At 40.5% G+C, this 21,577-nt stretch overlaps 1 pseudogene; it reads right to left on the bottom strand.

Moving 5' to 3' along the window:
• Positions 1 to 2,137: 2,137 nt before the first annotated feature.
• On the bottom strand, positions 2,138 to 18,636 carry LOC116545567 (annotated as a pseudogene).
• Positions 18,637 to 21,577: the final 2,941 nt, after the last annotated feature.

The following is a 21,577-nucleotide window of genomic DNA, read 5'->3' as shown; positions in this document are numbered from 1 at the left end:
TTAGGAAAACTGTCAGAAGGCTGTCATTTCAGAATAGTCATTGACATGGGTACCTCCTCTTAACAAGCATGGATGACATTACTGGGTGTTCTGTGTGGGATGTTTGGGAGCTGGGTCGCCCCTCCTGTCCCATAGTCCCAGCTCTGTCAGGTGTGATCCTGGGTTCAGGATTCAGTGTGGTTTCAAAATGGGCCTTAGTGTGAGACTGTGGACTCCTCATGGACAGAGAAACCCAAAATCTGTGCTGTCACTAAGTATCTCCGATTCAATGTGGTCCTATGGGACTAGGACACTGTATTGACACCATGCTGATCCTGCCTTTGCTGCGTCTGCAAGTAATCAACCACTTCGTTCCATTTGGGCTCACTCTTCTTACCCGCCAAATTTATGAATATAAGACACGCCAAAATAACTTCACTGGCCATCCTTGTGGCCCTGTTAGCTACCACATGACTGCTTAGGGACTGCGTGAGCTCTTGACACACTATGATACTGAATTGTGTGCTGTTGCCTCACCAGAATATACTTATTATTCATGGCATCACACACACCAAACAACTTTTCGGCACATACTGCTCACATAGGGTTGGCCTTGTCACACCTCAGTTACTTACAAATCAACTTCAGAATTCATATCATGTCTGATACCAGCTACACTACTATTTGATTTACATATTTAAATCAAATAAGTTTCTGAAGTCAAAGGCATTTAAAAAGGTAGCTTGATATTCCTACTTGAAATTCCAAAGCAGTTATGACATACTAGAGATATAGTTGTAAAAAAAAAAAAAATGGAATGAAAATATTTGAAATGTTACAGAGATTAAGGAAACGTGACTCGTAAATTTATCTGCAATGTAATGCCTGCTTCCTATGTTATTTAATTTATTCTTCACAACGAGTAGTATAAATACTCTAATTTCTACTTTAGAAATGGGGAAACAGTCTGACAGGATATAAGTGTCTTGCCCACCACCTCAAGGCCAGTGTGTGAGAGGCAGGATGGAATCCCATAGCAGTGTCATCCCATAGCCTGTAAGGAGACAGTGTAGGTAGCATCCAAGTAATTTTGCTTCAGCAAGTTTCCCTGGTGCTTTCCCCTTTCTTCTACCTCAGCCCTAGTTCCTTCACCCAGGTCTATAACCTAGATAATTCTCACATATTTTGTGGCAAATGGGATATCTTAACAAAGGATGCAGATAAAGACATACGTAGCAGAATGAATGATGGAAGAGGCAGGGGAGCTTCCATGGCCTCTATGGTCATGTTATCCTCCAGGTGTTTGGCTAGGGCAGAAGCTCTCTGAACCCTGTTTTTCGGGTTTTTGATGGACGTTTTCATTCCATAGGTGTGATTGATTAACCTGTTGGCCTGCCATTAGAAATCAGCTTAACCCCAGCCCCTCTCCCTGTTCTGAAGTTTGAGGATGGGGATTAAAGTCCCAACCCTCTAAACCCTCATCCTAGAGCTACCTAGGAGGTCACAGCCATCAGTCAACTCACTAGCATACAAAAAGACATCACTATGCAAACATACTAGAAATTGTAGGAGTTGTGTGATGGTAAGCAGGTTCCAGGACCAAGTATTTATTTCGCAATATCACACATGTGTATACCAGCTCAATCAGAATGCAAAGTTGCAAAAATGATACTATTTTTTTTATTCAGACAAAGTATCATCCACCCAGGCTGGAGTTGCACTAATGTGAACCTGACTACCTGCATCCTCAACCTCCTAGGCTCAAGGGATCTTCCCACCTCAACTACTGGAGTAGCTGGTACTACACCTACATACATACATACATACATTCATGCATTCATTCATTTATTTTTGTTGAGGGGGTTTTGCCATGTCACCCAGGCACATCTCAATCTCCCAAGGATAAGCAATCCTCCTGCCTCCACATCCCAATAAGCTTGGACTACAGGTGTGAGCCACTGCATCTGGCCAAAAATTCCAATAGTGTCTAATATATGAGAATAAATGAACAAAAGATGTGCAATACTTCTTTGATGAAAACTGGGAAGATATATTGAGATTTTTTTTTTTTTTTGAGACGGAGTTTCGCTCTTGTTACTTTTTTTTAAGTCAAATATCTCGGATGAATTCAGTTTACGTTGTTTCAGCCTGTCTTCATTTAATCCTGTGGTTTCCCTTTCCCTACAACAGAAACATAACAGGAGGAAACATTACTAGCTTAACTGTATTCAGATGAAATTAAAGGTATGCAAAGGACACCAAAGTTTTAGTTTTATAGAATGGACTAAAACCAGAAGCCTAAGAGTCACCCTATGGCTAACATTCAACTAGACCTCTGCAGAGAACTTGAAGATACACTTCCAAGCATATAAATTAGCAACATTTTAAAAGCACATCCTGCTTTTAGTGCTGGAATGAAACCAAAAGACAGTCCGAGTCAGAACACATTAAATCAAGTGAGCCTATTAAAAGGGGCTTAAAGTAGATAGCAAACATTGTGTAGAATTATACTCAGAATACAACCAGAACACACAAAAAAACATAAGAAACAGAAGGGATTTCTGGAAGAATTCCTTCAGAAGAAATGTATAATTTAATGTTTTGGCTTGAAACTATGGTCTGGACGTCCAATAGTTTCCTGCAAATAGTCTGAAAACTATCTTTTGAGAAAACAGTGAATGTCACATTAGGAAATACATAAATGAAATGAACAGAAAGGACAGTATTTCATTTGTTTTATCTGTATTGTGCAGAAGTGCATAATATTGCTTTGAACCAGTTTACCCTTTTTTGTTCTTTTTTAACATACACTAACCATTTGCAACAAGTTTTCACCTATAGTCCTCATGTCAATATGAATAATGACACATTTTTCACTGAAAAGTATTCCAGTTTGTATAATTAATAAAATGATCATACAAGTTTTAAGGTATCACTATCATGATTGATATTAACATGTGAAAGAGTTGTCATAACCACTGTGGAAAAAACAGTAATGGAGTGCAAAACAAAAAAGAAGAGTAAGACATCTGGAAAAGCTTAAGTATTTCCTTCTGAAAGTAACAGTTTCTGAGGGACAACTGGCAAACTTCCCAAGCTCTTCCACAGTCTTTGTGATGTTTAGAAATTCAGGTATGATGTATATTGGGAGGTGGATCCAAGATGGCTGTTTAGGAACAGCTCAGGATTGCAGCTCCGAGTGAAACCACAGAGGGTGAGTGGATGCCACATTTTTATTGCCCACAGATTAGGAAATTCCCAGACGAAGGAGCTCCACGGGTCACCAGTGCGGCTGTTTTGGCCAGCTCGGCTGTGTCGGCCTGCGCTGCTGCTTTGCCCCGCGTGGCTGCTTTGTCAGCGCCCTGGCGCAGCGGTTCTCCATACAAAATACACTGGTCCGGGTGCCCTTTAGGCTGGCAATTGGAGCCACGGGAAGTCACCCATTCATCTGTTTAAAAAGGGGACTGAACAGGGAACCAGGACAGTAGATTCCAGGGCAAAAAAAGCGCCACGAATCTCAGTGCCGTTGTTTAAGCCAGCACAGTGAGTCGCCGCATGGGAAAACACAGAGATACCGGTGCCTCTTCAATGGGTGACTGGAACACCAACTTAAAAAAAAAAAAAAGGCTCTGAGGCAGGGAGCCAGGCGATCAGGCTCAGCTGGTCCCACCCCCACAAAAGAACAGCAATCACGGTCCAGCTCTGTGGGGGAGGGGCGCCTGCCATTACCGAGGCAGCCCGCCACTATGGAGGTAGTCAGCCAATGCTGAGGCAGCCAGCTGTTGCCAAGGCAACCCGCCACTACAGAGAGACTCCGCCTTAACAGAGGCAGACCACCATTGTCAAGGCAGTTCTAACTACCTCCATATAAACAGGGTTGCAGGGAAGCTCACTCAGCAGCTGGGCGGAGCCCACAGCAGCTCAGCAAAGCCTCTACAGGCAGACAGTGACTAGGCTGCCTCCTTCCTGGGCAGGGCAGCTCTGAAGGAAAAAATAAAGAAGGCAGCAGCATAATGGAAACTCATAAATAAAGCCCTAAATCCCTGGGACAGAGCACCTGGGAACAAAAAGCGGTTTATGAGTTCTGCTGCAGCAGACATAAACGTACCTGCCCAGCAGCTCTGAATGAACAACGGAGCTCACAGCTCAGCATTTGAGCTCCTATAAAGAACAGATCGTATCCTCAAGCAGCTCCCTGACCCCTGTATATCCAAAGAGCCACCTCATAAAGGAGAGATCAGACTGACACTTGGCAGGTATCCTTCTGGGACAAAGATAGCAGAAGAATAAAACTGGTAACAACCCTTACGGTTCAGCAGCTGCTGCAGGTGATCCCTGGGCAAGCAGGGCCTGGAGTGGACCTCAGCAGACCTACAGCAGAGGAGCCAGACTGTCAGAAGGAAAACCAAGAAACAGAAATAACCTCATCATCAACAAACAGAACGTCCACTCAGAGACCCAATCTGAAAGCCAGCAACTACAAAGACGACAGGTGGATAAATCCATAAATATGGGAAGAAACCAGTGCAAAAAGGATGAAAACGCCTGAAACCAGAACACCTCTCCTCCTACAAGGGATCACAACTCCTCACCAGCAAGGGAACAAGGTTGGATGGAGAACGAGTGTGATGCAATGACAGAATCAGACTTCAGAAGGTGGGTAGTAAGAAACTTCTGTGAACTAAAAGAACATGTTCTAACCCAATGCAAAGAAACTAAGAACCTTGAAAAAAGATCTGACGAAATGCTAACGAGAATGGACAAAATAGAAAGGAATATAAGTGAATTGATGGAGCTGAAAAACACAATACGAGAACTTCGCGAAGCATGCACAAGTATCAACAGCTGAATTGACCAAGCAGAAGAAAGGATATCAGAGGTCCAAGATCAACTCAATGAAATAAAAAGGGAAGGCAAGACTGGAGAAAAAAGGGTAAAAAGGAATGAACAAAGTCTCCAAGAAACGTGGGACTAAGTGAAAAGACCAATCTACGTTTGATAGGTGTACCTGAACGTGACGAAGAGAATGAATCCATGCTGGAAAATACTCTTCAGGATATTATCCAGGAAAACTTCCCCAACCTAGCAAGGCAGGAAAATATTCAAGTCCAGGAAATACAGAGAACACCACAAAGATATTCGTCAAGAAGAGCAACCCCAAGGCACAAAATCGTCAGATTCACCAGGGCTGAAATGAAGGAGAAAATACTAAGGGAAGCCAGAGAGAAAGGTCGGGTTACACACAAAGGGAAGCCCATCAGACTCACAGCAGATCTCTCAGCAGAAACCCTACAAGCCAGAAGAGAGTGGGGGCCAATATTCAGCATCCTTAAAGAAAAGAACTTTCAACCCAGAATCTCCTGTTCAGCCAAACTAAGCTTCATAAGTGAAGGGAAAATAAAATCCTTTGTGAACATGCAAGTACTCAGAGATTTCGTCACCACCAGGTCAGCTTTACAAGAGCTCCTGAAAGAAGCTCTACACATATAAAGGAACAACCAATACCAGCCACTCGAAAAACATGCCAAATGGTAAAGAGAATCAACACAATGAAGAATCTGCATCAACTAATGGGCAAAACAGCCAGCTAGCCCCAAAATGGCAGTAACAAATTCACATGTAACAATATTAACCCTAAATGTAAATGGACTAAATGCCCCAATCAAAAGACACAGACTGGCAAATTGGATAAAAAGCCAAAACCCATCGGTATGCTGTATCCAGGAAACCCATATCACATACAAGGATACACAAAGGATCAAAATAAAGGGATGGAGGAAGATTTACCAAGCAAATGGAGAGCAAAAAAAAGCAGGAGTTGCAACTCTCATCTCTGGTAAATTAGACTTTAAAGCAACAAAGATCAAAAGAGACAAAGGACATTACATAATGGTAAAAGGATCAATGCAACAAGAAGAGCTAACAATCCTAAATACATATGCACCCAATACAGGAGCACCCAGATACATACGGCAAGCTCTTAAAGACTTACAAAGAGACTTAGACTCCCACACAATTATAGTGGGAGACTGTAACACCCCATTGTCAACATTAGACAGATCAACCAGACAGAAAATTAACAAGGATATCCAGGACTTGAACTCAGACCTGGACCAAGCAAACCTAATAGACATTTACAGAACTCTACACCCCAAATACACAGAATATACATTCTTCTCAGCACCACATCACACCTACTCTAAAATTGACCACATAATTGGAAGTAAATCACTCCTCAGCAAATGGAAAAGAACGGAAATCATAACAAACAGTCTCTCAGACCACAGTGCAAACAAGTTAGAAATCAGAATTCAAAAACTAACCCAGAACCGCACAGCTTCATGGAAACTGAACAACATGCTCTTGAACGTTGACTGGATAAACAATGAAATGAAGACAGAAATACAGATGTTCTTCGAAACCAACGAGAATGAAGACACAACTTACCAGAATCTCTGGGACACATTTAAAGCAGTCTCTAGAGGAAAACATATAGCAATAAGTGCCCACATCAGAAGCAAGGAGAGATCAAATATTGACACCCTATTATCAAAACTGAAAGAGCTAGAGGAGCAAGATCAAAAAAACTCAAAGTCTAGCAGAAGACAAGAAACAACTAAGATCAGAGCAGAACTGAAGGAGTTAGAGACACAAAAAACCCTTCAAAAAATGAATAAATCCAGCAGCTGGTTTTTTCAAAAGTTCAACAAAATAGACAGACCACTAGCCAGATTAATAAAAAAGAAAAGAGAGAATAACCAAATTGATGCAATAAAAAACGATAAAGGGGATATCACCACAGATTCCACAGAAATTCAAACCATCGTCAGAGATTATTACAATCACCTCTATGCACATAAACTAGTAAACCTGGAAGAAATGGATAAATTCCTGGACACTTGCCTCCTGCCAAGCCTAAACCAGGAAGAAACTGAAACCCTGAACAGACTCATAACAAGGTCTGAAGTTGAGGCAGCAATTAAGAGCTTACCATCCAAAAAAAGCCCAGGTCCAGACGGGTTCACAGCCGAATTCTACCAGACATACAAAGAGGAGCTGGTACCATTCCTCCTGAAACTATTCCAAACAATACAAAAAGAGGGAATTCTTCCCAAATCGTTTTATGAGACCAACATCATCCTGATTCCAAAACCCGGCAGAGACTAAACAAGAAAAGAAAACTTCAGGCCAATATCCATGATGAACATAGACGCAAAAATCTTCAATAAAATACTGGCAAGCCGAGTGAAACAGCACATCAAAAAGCTTATCCACCAAGATCAAGTAGGCTTCATACCGGGGATGCAAGGCTGGTTCAACATACGCAAGTCTATAAATGTAATTCACCATATAAACAGAACCAAAGACAAAAACCACATCATTATCTCAATTGATGCAGAGAAGGCCTTTGACAAAATTCAACAGCGCTTTATGCTAAAAACCCTCAATAAGCTAGGTATTGATGGAACGTATCTCAAAATAATAAAAGCTATTTATGACAAACCAACCGCCAATATCATACTGAATGGGCAAAAACTGGAAGCATTCCCCTTGAAATCTGGCACTTGACAAGGATGCCCTCTCTCACTGCTCCTATTCAATATAGTACTAGAAGTTCAGCCAGCGCAATCAGGCAAGAAAAAGAAATAAAGAGTATTCAAACAGGAAAGGAGGAAATCAAAATGTCTCTATTTGCGGACGACATGATTGTATACCTAGAAGACCCCATCGTCTCAGCCCAAAGTCTCCTGAAACGGATAAGCAAGTTCAGCAAAGTCTCAGGATACAAAATCAATGTGAAAAAATCACATGCATTCCTATACACCAATAACAGACTTAAAGAGAGCCAAATCAAGAACAAACTGCCATTCACAATTGCCACAAAGAGAATAAGATACCTAGGAATACAACTAACAAGGAACGTAAAGGACCTCTTCAAGGAGAACTACAAGCCACTGCTCAACGAAATAAGAGAGGACACAAACAGATGGAGAAACATTCCACGGTCATGGTTAGAAAGAATCAATATTGTGAAAATGGCCATACTGCCCACAGTAATTTACAGATTCAATGCTATCCCCATCAAGCTACCAATGACCTTCTTCACAGAACTGGAAAAAAACACCTTAAACTTCATATGGAACCAAAAGAGAGTCTGCATAGCCAAGTCAATTCTAAGGAAAAAGAACAAAGTGGGAGGCATCACATTACCAGACTTCAAACTATACTACAAGGCTACAGTAATCAAAACAGCATGGTACTGGTACCAAAACAGAGATATAGACCAATGGAACAGAACAGAGGTCTCAGAGGCAACACAACATATCTACAACCATCTGATCTTTGACAATCCAGACAAAAACAAGCAATGGGGCAAGGATTCCCTGTTTAATAAATGGTGTTGGGAAAACTGGCTAGCCATGTGCAGAAAGCAGAAACTGGACCCCTTCCTGACACTTTACACTAAAATTAACTCCAGATGGATTGAAGACTTAAACATAAGACCTAACACCATAAAAACCCTAGAAGAAAATCTAGGCAAAACCATTCAGGACATAGGTGTAGGCAAGGACTTCATGACCAAAACACCAAAAGCATTGACAAAAAAAGCCAAAATAGACAAATGGGACCTAATCAAACTCCACAGCTTGTGCACAGCAAAAGAAACAGTCATTAGAGTGAATCGGCAACCAACAGATTGGGAAAAAATTTTTGCAGTTTACCCATCTGACAAAGGGCTGATATCCAGAATTTACAAAGAACTAAAACAGATTTACAAGAAAAAAACAAACAAGCCCATTCAAATGTGGGCAAAGGATATGAACAGATACTTTACAAAAGAAGACATACATGAGGCCAACAAACATATGAAAAAATGCTCATCATCACTGGTCATCAGAGAAATGCAAATCAAAACAACACTGAGATACCATCTCACGCCAGTTAGAATGGCAATCATTAAAAAATCTGGAGACATCAGATGCTGGAGAGGTTGTGGAGAAATAGGAACACTTTTACACTGTTGGTGGGAGTGTAAATTAGTTCAACCATTGTGGAAGACAGTGTGGCGATTCCTCAAGGACCTAGAAATAGAAATTCCATTTGACCCAGCAATCCCATTCCTGGGTATACATACAAAGGATTATAAATCGTTCTACTATAAGGACACGTGCACACGAATGTTCATTGCTGCACTGTTTACAATAGCGAAGACCTGGAACCAACCCAAATGCCCATCGATGATAGACTGGACAGGGAAAATGTGGCACATATACACCATGGACTACTATGCAGCCATCAAAAACGATGAGTTTGGGTCCTTTGTAGGGACATGGATGAACCTGGAAACCATCATTCTCAGCAAACTGACAGAAGAGCAGAAGATCAAACATCACATGTTCTCACTCATAGGTGGGAGTTGAACAATCAGAACACATGGACACAGGGAGGGGAGCACTACACACTGGGGTCAGTTGGGGGGAAATAGGGGAGGGACGGTGGGGGTGGGGAGTTGGGGAGAGATAGCAAATGGAGAGATGCCAGATGTAGGTGATGGGGAGGAAGGCAGCAAGTCACACTGCCACGTGTGTACCTACGCAACAATCTTGCATGTTCTTCATATGTACCCCAAAACCACTTAAAATGCAATAAAATAAATGGAAAAAAAAAGAAATTCAGGTACTACATGAACATATTAAATAATGTATGTGTTCCTAGCATATCAACCATTTCATCCACACACTCTGAAAATATTAGTGTTCAAGAATGTATTCCCTTTCAATTATGTCCTACATTCAATACCTGTGTCTTGTTCATATTCCATGTTGTGCCTTTCCATTTTCTTCGAGATTGTTCAATCTACTGGATGCTCTCTTCCTAGCTATTTCTAAAAAATATCTATTAAGTTTATGACTTTCAGGTTGGTTTTCCTTTTGTTAATGATTTATACCTTTCATTTATTGTCTGTTTCCTTTTTCCTTAAGTTTATTCTGTGACTCATTCGTTATTTTTTATTTCTTAATATTATGCTCTTGTATCATGTAATTTGCTATGTATTTTAATAAGATATATAATTAATGCTATGACTGTCCTAAGAATCCAATTAAGGCTTGTCCAGTGGGCTCCCGGAAATTGTCTGAAACCAATCTTTTAATGTAAATATTCTAATGGAGTTGTTCAGCAGTGTGGAGTACAAGCATTTAGGTAACTTCTTCCCTAAACATGCAGTGCTTCCTTTAAATTCAGACGTTCTTCTAATTAAGTCAGCAGTTTGGAAAAGATATGTAAAACATACCTCTGTAGACTACTCAGGACTTGGTACATCATAGCCTTTGAAGTTTAAATTGTATCATTTGAAGACTCAAGGCAGAAATCTGTAATATATAACCTCTGATATGATTAGAGGTTACCATGTGTGTCTTCAATCTAATTGCACACAGTAGCTCATGAAGACTGACAGTAGGGCAGCGAGCATGCCTAGCACAGGCATCTCAGAACCAGCTTGAACATCACTGATTTACATGCATGATCCCTACTTCGTGGGCCACAAAATGTGACTGTCTCTTTCCATTTTATTATTCAGTCATTCAAGGCTTCAGTGAGAGAAGACTTTAAAATGCAATCATTGGGTCCTGCAAGGGAAGTGGCTGACGCCTATAATCCCAGCACTTTGGGAGGCCAAGGCGGGTCGATCACTTGAGATCAGGAGTTTGATGCCAGTCTGGCCAACATGGCGAAACCCCGTATCCACTAAATATGCAAAAATTAGTTGGGCGTGGTGGCACACACCTGTATTCCCAGCTACACAGGAGGCTAAGGCAGGAGAAACACTTGAACTCAGGAGGTGGAGGTCACAGTGAACAAATATTGGACCACTGCATTCCACCCTGGGTGACAGAGCGAGACTCCGTGTGAAAAAAAATGCAATCATTGTTTAAGCGCCTGAGAGACTTCAGGATTTGACAAAATGCAAGAAAACTCATGAAGGTCTCCATACAGGAAAAAAAAAAAATCAAGCAGAGTTTCTGTTCATTATCTTAGGAGCAATGAAATCTTAACTTGGATATTAAAATCGGACTGAAGCTGATTCTTATGATAAACAAATCATGAACCTCAGAATATCTCTGTATTCTCTCCAAGAGAATCAGAGCATAAAGAAACCAGCAATGAAATGGATTTTAATCTACCTGATGTACATTCAGTACTTTCAATAAAAGCAAAAATGGGTGTAGGAGTTATGTGATTTGTCTAGAATCTCACAAATTATGTTAGAGCTGGTACTAGAATCTCCTTCAGGGTCAGCATATTTCACACAAAGTGGTATTACATATACATATGGTATTATATATTTGAGAAAAGCAGAAATTAGAAAATAATCTGAAAACTGTCAGCTGTTAGTTATACTCAGGAGAAAATAGTTTTCTATTTGGTGATTCAATTATGACTTTGACCCAATTTCTGCTGTATCTGATGATGTTTCTGTTTTGCAGTCAGGCTTCTGGGGTCTGAACTACCTTCCAGAGAAACTCTGTATTTGAACTCTGTTTTTCAAGGGACAGTAATGTTCTCTCTTTTTGCTATCAAAAGTATAATACTGTGTAATACAGACAGCATGTAAGTTTGAATCTTAATGGATAACATACCTCCTTCCGGCATTTTAAATTGCTCTGATTTTGGCATACTGTTTCCCTGGACCACAGGACCATCTTCACATTCATCCCCAGTCTTTGACTGAGACAGATCCTGGAGATCAGTTTCCAGGTCAGGCACTAAAAAATGCAAAGGATATAGACTACAGCAGCCAAACAAGAATGATAAATAAAGAAATGATCATATTCTTTTCCTCAGTGTTATGCCATAAAACCCTGTAGGCTACTGTGGTAATAAATGTGATGCAAAAATGTCCCACCTTTGCTTTCCTGTATTATATCTTATCTTAAATGACAATCTAAGACAAATCACACCACACCTACATTTCCCATAGTTTAACATTGTATATTATAAACACACAGCTACCTAGGAAATCTGAAGACTGCCCCACGGATTGCATTGAACACATTACTCTGTGGTAGAGCTGGTACCACTGAACACATTAAGTGAAGTGAACCCACCAAAAAGGGGTTTAAAGTAGAAAGCAAACATTGGGCATACTTTTACTCAAAATGTCAGCACCACACACAAAAAAAACTAAGAAACAAAAAAAGAAATGTACAAAAACATGTATAATATTTTGCAAACGCTTTTTTAATGTTCTGGCTTGAAACTATGGTCTGGATGACAAATGGGCTCCTGGAAATAGTCTGAAAACTATCTCCAAAGAAAACGATTAATGTCACCTTAGGAACTGCTGAAATGAAGTGAATAGAAAGGCCAGTATTGCCTTAGTTTTACTCTACTGTGCAGAAGGGCAAATATATTTATTTGGGCTAGTTTAGTTTACACTTCTGTACTTTTTAAGGTATGGGCACCATTTCTACTAAGTTTTCTACCATGATGTCAACATGAATAATGCCTCTTTTTACACGTGAAAGTATTCCCATTTGTATAATTACATACATGATCACATTACTCTTAAGCTATCACTATCAGTTTTGCCATCTATATGTGATAGCATTATGAACTGTGTCACACTCAACAAAATGGAAGGATATGGAAATGGAAAACAAGAGTGAGATATCTGAAAAAGCCACAATTTGTTTCTAAAAGTAAATGTTTTTGAGGGACAGATGGCAAATTTCACAGTTTCTTCCAGAGGCTTTGTGATGCTTAATCAGGTATTACAGAAATATATTAAACGATGTATGTCTTCCTAGCTTATCAACCATTTCATCCATACTCTGGTGAGTTCAAGATTGCATTTGCTTTCAATAATGCCCTATATTAAATCACTCTGTCTTGTTCATATTCCATGCTTTGCTTTTTCCATTTTCTTCAAGATTATGTAGAACTATTGAATACTCTATTCACAGCTATTTTTTCAAAAGACCAATCTTTTAAATTTATTACCTTTGAATTACTTTTCCTTTTACCAATGATTCATACCTGTCTTTTATTCACTACTTCTTTCGTATTCTCTTAAGTTTATTCTGTGGCTCTTTCATTATTATTTCGTATTATTATTTTCTTGATTATGTAATGTGCTATTTATTTTGCATTTAAAGCTATGATCTCCCAAGAATACAACTGAGGCTTGTTCAATAGGCTCCGGGAAATTGTCTGAGAACTGCCTTTTAATGTAAATAGTCTAATGGAATGGTTTAGCAGAGTACAGTAAAAACATTTAGGTAATTTCTCCCTTAAACATAAAGTGTTTCCTTTAACTTCAACAAGTATCCTAATTAACAGTCACCCATTTGGGAAATATGTGTAAAATATACTTGTGTCAACTATTCAGGAATTAGCACATTACTGTTGTTGAACTTTAAACCCTATCATCCAATGTCTCAAGGCAGAAGCCTCTAATATGTAACCTATGGTATGGTTAGAGGTGACTCTACTGGATGAGTCTTCAATCTAGTTACACGCAGTAGCTCATGAAGACTGACAGGAGGGCAGGGAGCATGCTTAGCAGAAGCATCTTACACCCACCTTGCGCATCACTGACCTATATGCATTCTGTCTACTTCATTGGCCACAGCAACCTGATGATCTCTTGCCATTTTATTATTCACTCATTCAAGGCTTCACTGCAGGATGCCTTTAAAGTGCAATTATTCTTTAAGAGTCAGAGAATTCAGAATTTGACAAAATTCAAGATCACTCATACAGGGCTCCATACAGGAAAACAAACATCAAGCAGAGTGCCCACTCATTTTCTTAGGGGCCATGAAATCTCAAGTCACACATTAGAATTGGACTGAAGCTGATTGTTATGATAAACAAGTCATGAAAATCAGAATATCTTTCTCTTCTGTCCAACAGAACCAGAGCATGCAGAAATCAGCACTGAAATGGATTTTAATCTATCTGATGTGCATTCACTCTTTTCAATAAGACCAAGGATGTGTGTGGAATTTATACGATTCATCCAGAGTCTCACAAATTGTATTAGAGCTGGTATCAGAATCTGCTTCAGGGCTCAGCATATTTCACACAAACTGGTATTGCAAATGCATTATGCATTTGTTAAAAGCAGAAATTAGAAAAGTATCTGAAAATTATTACCTGTTGGTTATACACAAAACTAAGAATATGTAGTCATATTTGATGATTCAATATGGCTTTGACCCAATTTGTTTCTGTATCTGATAGTGTTTATGTCTTGCAATCTGGCCTTTGGGTCTGAAGGACGTTTCAAAGAAAGTCTGCATTCGAACTGTGTTTTTAAAGTGGCAGCAATGTTATCCCTCTATTGTCAGAAGTATAATATTTTGTAAATGAGAAAGCACATAACCTTGCATCTTGATGGATAACATACCTGTTTCTGGCATTTTATAGTGTTCTACTTTTGATATAATCTTCAACTTGACGCCAGGACCAAAACCCAGATTCATCCCAGGTCTTTCACTGCTGCAGTTCTTGCAGATCACCTTCCATTTCACACACTTCAAAATACAAAGGTTATCGATTTAAGCAGTCCAACATGAAATACAAATAAGGAAATGATAATATTCTTTTCCTTAGCATTATGAAACAAAGCCTAGGCTGGGCATGGTGGCTCATGCCTGTAATCTCAGCACTTTGGGAGGCCAAGGTCACTTGAACCCAAGAGGTGGAGGTCGCAGTGAGCCAAGATCATACCATAGTAATCTAGGCTGGCTGACAGATGAGATTCTGTCTCAAAACAAGAAAAAAGAGAAAGGAAAAAATAACTGTCAGTTGGTGTGGTAATGAATGTCGTGCAAAGCTCTTACACCTTTGTCTTTCTGTTTTATAATATCTTATTTTATTTTAATTGTTTTTTGAGTCAGAAACTCACTGTCGTCCAGGCTGGAGTGCTGTGGCACAATCAAGGCCCATTGTGAGCCCAATGTCTCAGGCTCAACAGAACCTCCTGTCTCAGCGTCCCAAGTAGCTGAGCCTACAGGTGCACCCCACTGCCAAGGCTAATGTTTGTTTGGTTAGTTGATTGGTTGATTTGAGACAGAATTTCTCAATGTTGTCCAGGCTGCTGTTGGACTCCTGGGATCAAGGGATTTGCCCCACTCAGCCTCTCAAAATTTTTGGATTACATTCGTGAGCAACCATTCCTGGTCTAATGCCTTATTTGAAATAACAATCTAAGTGTAAATCACACTACACCTAAATTTCCCGTACTTTACCATTGTGTATTATGAATAGTGTGTATCAGCTATGAAATCTGAAAGTCAGCCACGTGAATACCATTTTAGTCATAAATGAGATGTAATTTTCCAAAGAATTAGATCAATGTATTGGTGCGCCTATGACAAATCTTATACTTGTGAGACCCATCCATTGTTGAGGTATTTGGAATTATTTGGCTAGTTAATTACCTTTATGCTGTGCTTAGGTCCAAGAACCATATGTGTAACTTTCTATAAATGAATCTCATTCACAAAAAATGTACCAGAAATACAGCAAAATCACTGTCTTGCAGTGAGAGTATGGAAAATTGAGTGCAAAGAAATTAATGGGCATTGTTGACAGTCATAACTGGAAACACCTTAACAGTGAATTGCTAAAATAATCGATGGCCCAAATTCTGTCAATGTTTAGCTTGAAAATGCTATCTGTTGAGGACACATTTTCTGGTTCAGGGTGATCTTATCTTCTAAACATGGAAGCATTTAAACAACTGTTGGAACTGCCTTAAAAATCATACCAATATAGCTCCTTATATGCCAGTGTCCTGAATTATCCAACTTTTATCAAACATACTGTCAAAAGATAGATCAAAGGAAACAGTGGCTGTCATTCATTGAGCTCTTTTTTAGAGTTACTATTGTGGGAATTCACTCAGGGTGACAGTAAAAATATTATGGAAAAAATATTAGAGAAAGTTATAGAACATAGTCTCATACCCTTTTAGAAGGCCTGAAGGTTTTTTTCTATTCTTCTTGGCTGAAGGCAGCCTAAATCCCCTTCACAGTTGGTTAAGAAGTAAAGCAAATAGCTAGGGTATGTGGGGGAGTTAACTTAACTAACTTGTTTGTCCATATGGCCTTAAAACTAAGCTTTGAGCCAGATGGCCCTCTCAGGGAGAGATCAACCAGGGATTTTACCCTCTAATGGTGTTTGCTTTATGCAGCCAAACCTGTCCTTTAATCTCTTCACTCAAGAGATTGGTGTTGACTCAAGCCTTTGTCAATTAAACTTTACTAACTAAATGCAAATCACTCTCGCTGGTGGGGGCCAGCCACTGGTATCTCTTTACAGCACACTCCAGGGGGCCGGTAGGCGGCCAGGGATGCTCAGCTGAACTGGCAAAGCATAATATCTGTGTGTCAGTGTACTTTACTCATACTATCCTGCTTCATTGAACTGTTTTCTCCTAAGCCAATACTGAAGTACTTACAGCACGGACACAATAAAGCATTTTGCATCTTAAGCAAACGATTCACTTTCTATTATTAAAACATGGATTGTAGGAAGAACAGAAGAAACCTTTCAACAAAATATGAATTCCTTCTCCATGAGTCAAGTATTCTTTGTAAGCTTCAATCTCTGAGCCTCAGTTTCCTTATTTATAAAAAGGGGCTAACATCCCTTTGCAAATGGGCCATATTCACAGTGTTATAAAGTTGGGTGACTTGGCACTCCACGTGCTATTAAAGGGTACTAACAACACTGTGAACACTATGGCTGAGATGATCATACAGCAACATTCTAAGAAGATCAAATTAAACTAGTGAAATAATGTGCATTCTTATACACCATTTTAAATGGTTTTAAGTGATTTAGTAAGGACTCTATTTTCAAGCATACAAAATCCACCTTGAAGAAAAGGAAAAGATTCATTATATCCAGAAACTGCATGAAGCTGCAAACTATAATCTCCCCTTTCCAGCCAACTTTGAGCAAATGTTTGCTATCTTTTCCTAATGTTTTCTTTCCTCCTGTTACTGCTCATGGCATAAGGCGTGAGGCACACATACACCTCCTCCTGCCCCATAGACATTCTTTCTTTCCCTTCCTAGTACCTTGGGAAGGGAAATCCTGATTGTCTTATCTCTCCTGATCAGGCGTAGGATTCCGACTTTCCGTTGGTGGTTCCTCTTCTTGGGGTTCTCCATTACTGGGCTTCTGGGACTTGGTGTCTCTGTGTGTGCTGATAAAATGTTTTGTTATTAATACATGTAAATAATATAAATATACAGAATACATAGATATTGCTTATCATAAGTACATCTACAGACATTTCTCCAACACTACCCCATATATTTGTTCTTCATAATGTTATTCTTTCCTCAGAGAGGTTACACCAAGGCAGTTATCCTCAAGGACTTTGGAAGCCGTTTTAATCTATGTTGGGATGAATGTGTGTAACCTGTTATGAATAAGCATGAGGAAGAAGTTATGGACAAAATCTGGGAACACACAATCATCCATTCACACAAAACTCAAACATAATCCTCTGGACTAGTCTTTCCTTCATGAGATGCCATGATCATTTTTTTATCAGCATGGGAGACCATTATCAGTGTATCTGTACTAATCCAACAACAGATCAGAAAAATCACTTCCTGCTAAGAAAAAACTTCAAAGGTTAAGACATTCTCAAGTAGAGGTACAGTGAGATCAGGAGGCTGTGGACTTCTTCTTAGTATAGGCCTATATGTTGATCTTCCTCACCAACACATATTTCATTCTGCAAGCAGAACAGAGTGAATGGGAAAATGCATATGACAGGAAAACTGTATTTGACAACTTTCATGGTCAAATGTTAACCTGGTCATTTTTTTAAAAATTTAGAAACACTGAAAGTCCAAGTGGTGTGACTTTTAAATCCAATGCTTGCAAAGTCACTGAAGTTGGTCCAGCTACATGAATAACATCTTATGGCTCCTGGCAAAAGACACAGGGTATTACCCATGAGGTTGGTTTCACAACTGGACACTTCATCAGGGAAACAAGTAGGAAATCATAGTTAGAGAATTAAAACTGCAGTGACCGGGAATGGTGGTGTGCGCCTATAGTCTCAGCTACTGGGGAGGCTGAGGCAGGAGAATTGCTTGAACCCGGGAGGTGGAGGTTGCAGTGAGCCGAGATCGTGCCACTGCACTCCAGTCTGGCGACAGAACGAGACTCCATCTCAAAAAAAAAAAACAAAAAAAACCCTGCAGTGACCACGAATTTTGTCACACACTCATTTTCTAGGCCTACTTCCCCACAAAAATCACATTTTCCGGAACTCAGAGCCCCACGCACTCCAATCTCCACAGTGGAGTTGACAAGCTGCCACACAGCAGTGGGTGCTCCTCACAGGATACCTACTCCAGGCACTCTACAGACCTCGGGGCTGCGGTCACGAGCCCCAGCATTACCCGTCTCCAGGTCCATTCCACACCACTCACGCCATGCCTCCCCAGTCACCTCTGAGAAGTCTAGAATCTTCTGTGACGGTTCCAGGTGCTTCTGGGACTCAGATACCTCCAGCAGCACCCCAGCATCGCCCCAGCTTCACCTGACCCCTCCACTCCTCAGCCCTCCTTCCTCCTTAGTTACGGCCCAGACAAGACAAGACAAGCCCATGGCCATGGCGCCATATCAGAAGGACGACGACTTTGAGGCCCTTCCCGTTTGGAGTCACCAGCCACCCTGCTCGACCCTCCTCCGGAAGTCCGCTGCCTCCTCCTCACTCTCACTCACACTTCAACTTTCAGTTGGATCAGCTTGTGGACCTACCAGCTGTGTCGCAGTAAGAGAGAAAAAATCCACACCTCAGGGACCGGAGCTGCGCTCTTCCACGGCCTTCACCAAACGGGCAAAGGGGCCAGTGAAAGTCACTCAGTGAGCATGCGCACTGAGTCAGGCATACCAGGAGCATGCGCAGTGAGGTCCCCTTGTGTGGCAAGGGCTATGGTACCCCTCCTTGTCCAGCCTCACTCTGTCCGGTGCTCCTTTGCAGGTCCTCTCTAACGACTTTAGAATCCCTCCGCTCTGTGTTTGAGGTTTTTTTTTTTTTTTTTTTTTGCCTCCAGGACTCAAATACTTTATACAATGTCACCCTTCAAAACTCACTCCATGTTAACCTGACTCTCCTCCTCTCTATGGCCCTTCTTCTTCCCATGCCCGGGACCCCACAACAGTAAGGCCATGGCGGTATCGCTGACTTTTTGTAGAAAGATGACGACCTCAGAGGCCAGGGACCAAGTGGCCCAACCCACAGGAAGCCTTCCTGCTCCCCCTTACACTCACTGACAGTTCAACTTCTGGTAGGACTAATCTGCAGACCTAATGGCTACATCGTAGTCAGCAAGAAAGAAGGAAGTCACGACATCTCCTTTCACAGCTGTGCAGGAACAGAAGGCAGACAGCAAGGTGCATGGGCAGCAAGGACCATGCACAGAAAGGGGCATGAAAATTGAGCCAGGGACTTTGCAGGTCAGGGTAGGGTGTTCCACTGCCCCCAGACCGGCATCCACAGGACATTTGTAGTAGAAGAAAGAGACTTGAGAGCTATTGTTTCCCTTTGTCTCATCTCATGTATTCAGAAACGTTGGGAACAGACAGTCCCTTAGTGGAGGATGTGTCTCAGAAAGACCTTTTGTGGAAGAAATAAATTATTTTCATATCTTCATTTGTAAATCCTGTTTTTTTCTTTCGGACAAGGTGTCACTCTCTCACTGAGGCTGGAGGACAGTGGCATGACCATACCTCACTGAAGCCTCCATCTCCCGGGCTCAAACAATCCCCCAATGTAGCCTCCCCTGTCCCTGCTACTACAGGTGCAGACACCACATCTGGGTAATTGCTTTATTCATTGTTTACATAGCGGTCTCACTACCTTGCCTATGCTGGTCTCAATTTCCTGGGTTCGAGCCATCCTTGGCCAGTTTTATAAATGCTTTTATTAATCACTTTGTTCTCTGGCTCTGGGTTTTCTGCCATGCTTCCAATGAGTGTAGTTGAATAAAATTTCTGCAGACGAAATACATTCACACCTGTTTCCTTTTTTTCTTTCTTTCTTTTTTTTTAGGTTGTGTTACTTCACATATAAACCTCTGGACTGGTAACTGATTTGCCTGAATATACCTGTAGGTCCTTCAGACAGTGTATGTTTCAGTAATACCCAGAGACTCTGATCGTAGGCTCTAGGCTCAGTTATGACCAGAAACAAAGTCCTGCCAGTCTTCTACCTCAAATATATGTTTGTGTATTGACCTGATCCCTAGGACAAGTTTCCCAGACTGAAACCATGGTATCGTAAAGCCAGATGCTTTCTTGAGGGGATAGAGTAACATCCATATTTTCAAACTCTGCACAAATAATGGATAAAAAAAATGTATGCAATAATGTAAAGCACAACAATAAGTATTTGATTAATACAGGGTCACCAAATTTTGCTTTCACAGGTCTGATCGTAAATATTTCATTCTTTGTAGGTCCCGTAGTTTTTGCGACATGTTGTTAGAAATAATACATTTAAATGGAAAAAAAAGGGTTTATCTCAATGACTATGCAAAACAACACATGGGATGTATTTAGATCTCAAGCCATACTCAAGCCCTTGGATTGTTTTTTACTTCAAGTATTTGAATGCTGTATTTTTGTACCAGTAGTCAAAATAGCAACAAAGGAGAGATCTACCACCAGGCGAGATTTAGAAAGCCTCAAGAGAAAGTTACTGTAGCCCTGAGAATGAGAAAAAGCCTAATAATCTATAACTGTATCTTTTGTTTTGATTTGTTTTTAGATAATGAGAGACCTAGGTAACAAGGCAACCTTGGAAACTGATACAAAAGGGTGACCAGTCCCTCTGAGGAGAGGTGAGACACACAAACCACATCACCTCTGGCAGAGCACATGTGGAATTGACAGTCTTAAAAAAAAAAACTAAGTTTAAGTTTCAAGATTATACAAAATAATCTCAATATGCATAATTACACCCAGCATATTTTCTCTTTGCAGTGAAATTCTAAGCATTTCACTCTCCTAATAAAACGGACTTTTGTTCTTCCAAAAAAAAAAAAAAGAAGGGCTAAGAAAGAAACCGCTGAATATGTAACAAATTCATAAAGTCCAAACACAGGGAAATTGAGAAAGCTGGAATCCTGGGAAGTCTCAGACACAAGTGGAATTCACATTCACAGACAGAAAAAGATCCTCTCTGAAAACAGCATCAGGGTCTATAGGAAATAAAAAGCAAGAACAAAAATAATAGGTGCTGCTGAGTTTGTGTAGTAAAGGCAACTCTTGCGCCCTGTTGGTTGGAGTATAAATATAAATTAGTTCAACAGTTCTGGAAAGGAGTGTTGCAATTCCTCACAGACCTAAGAACAAAAATACCATTTGACCCAGCAGTCCTATTGCTGTGACTATACACAAAGAAACATAAATCTTTCTATTAAAAAGACACATGCGGCTGGGCGTGGTGGCTCAAGCCTGTAATCCCAGCACTTTGGGAGGCCGAGGCTGGTGGATCACGAGGTCAAGAGATCGAGACCATCCTGGTCAACATGGTGAAACCCCGTCTCTA

Source organism: Sapajus apella, unplaced genomic scaffold (assembly GCF_009761245.1).
Source record: "Sapajus apella isolate SASKATOON/1434 unplaced genomic scaffold, GSC_monkey_1.0 scaffold290, whole genome shotgun sequence".
Lineage (NCBI taxonomy): Eukaryota > Metazoa > Chordata > Mammalia > Primates > Cebidae > Sapajus > Sapajus apella.
The sequence above is the reverse complement of the archived record's forward strand: the minus strand, read 5'-3'. Positions and strand labels throughout refer to the sequence as shown.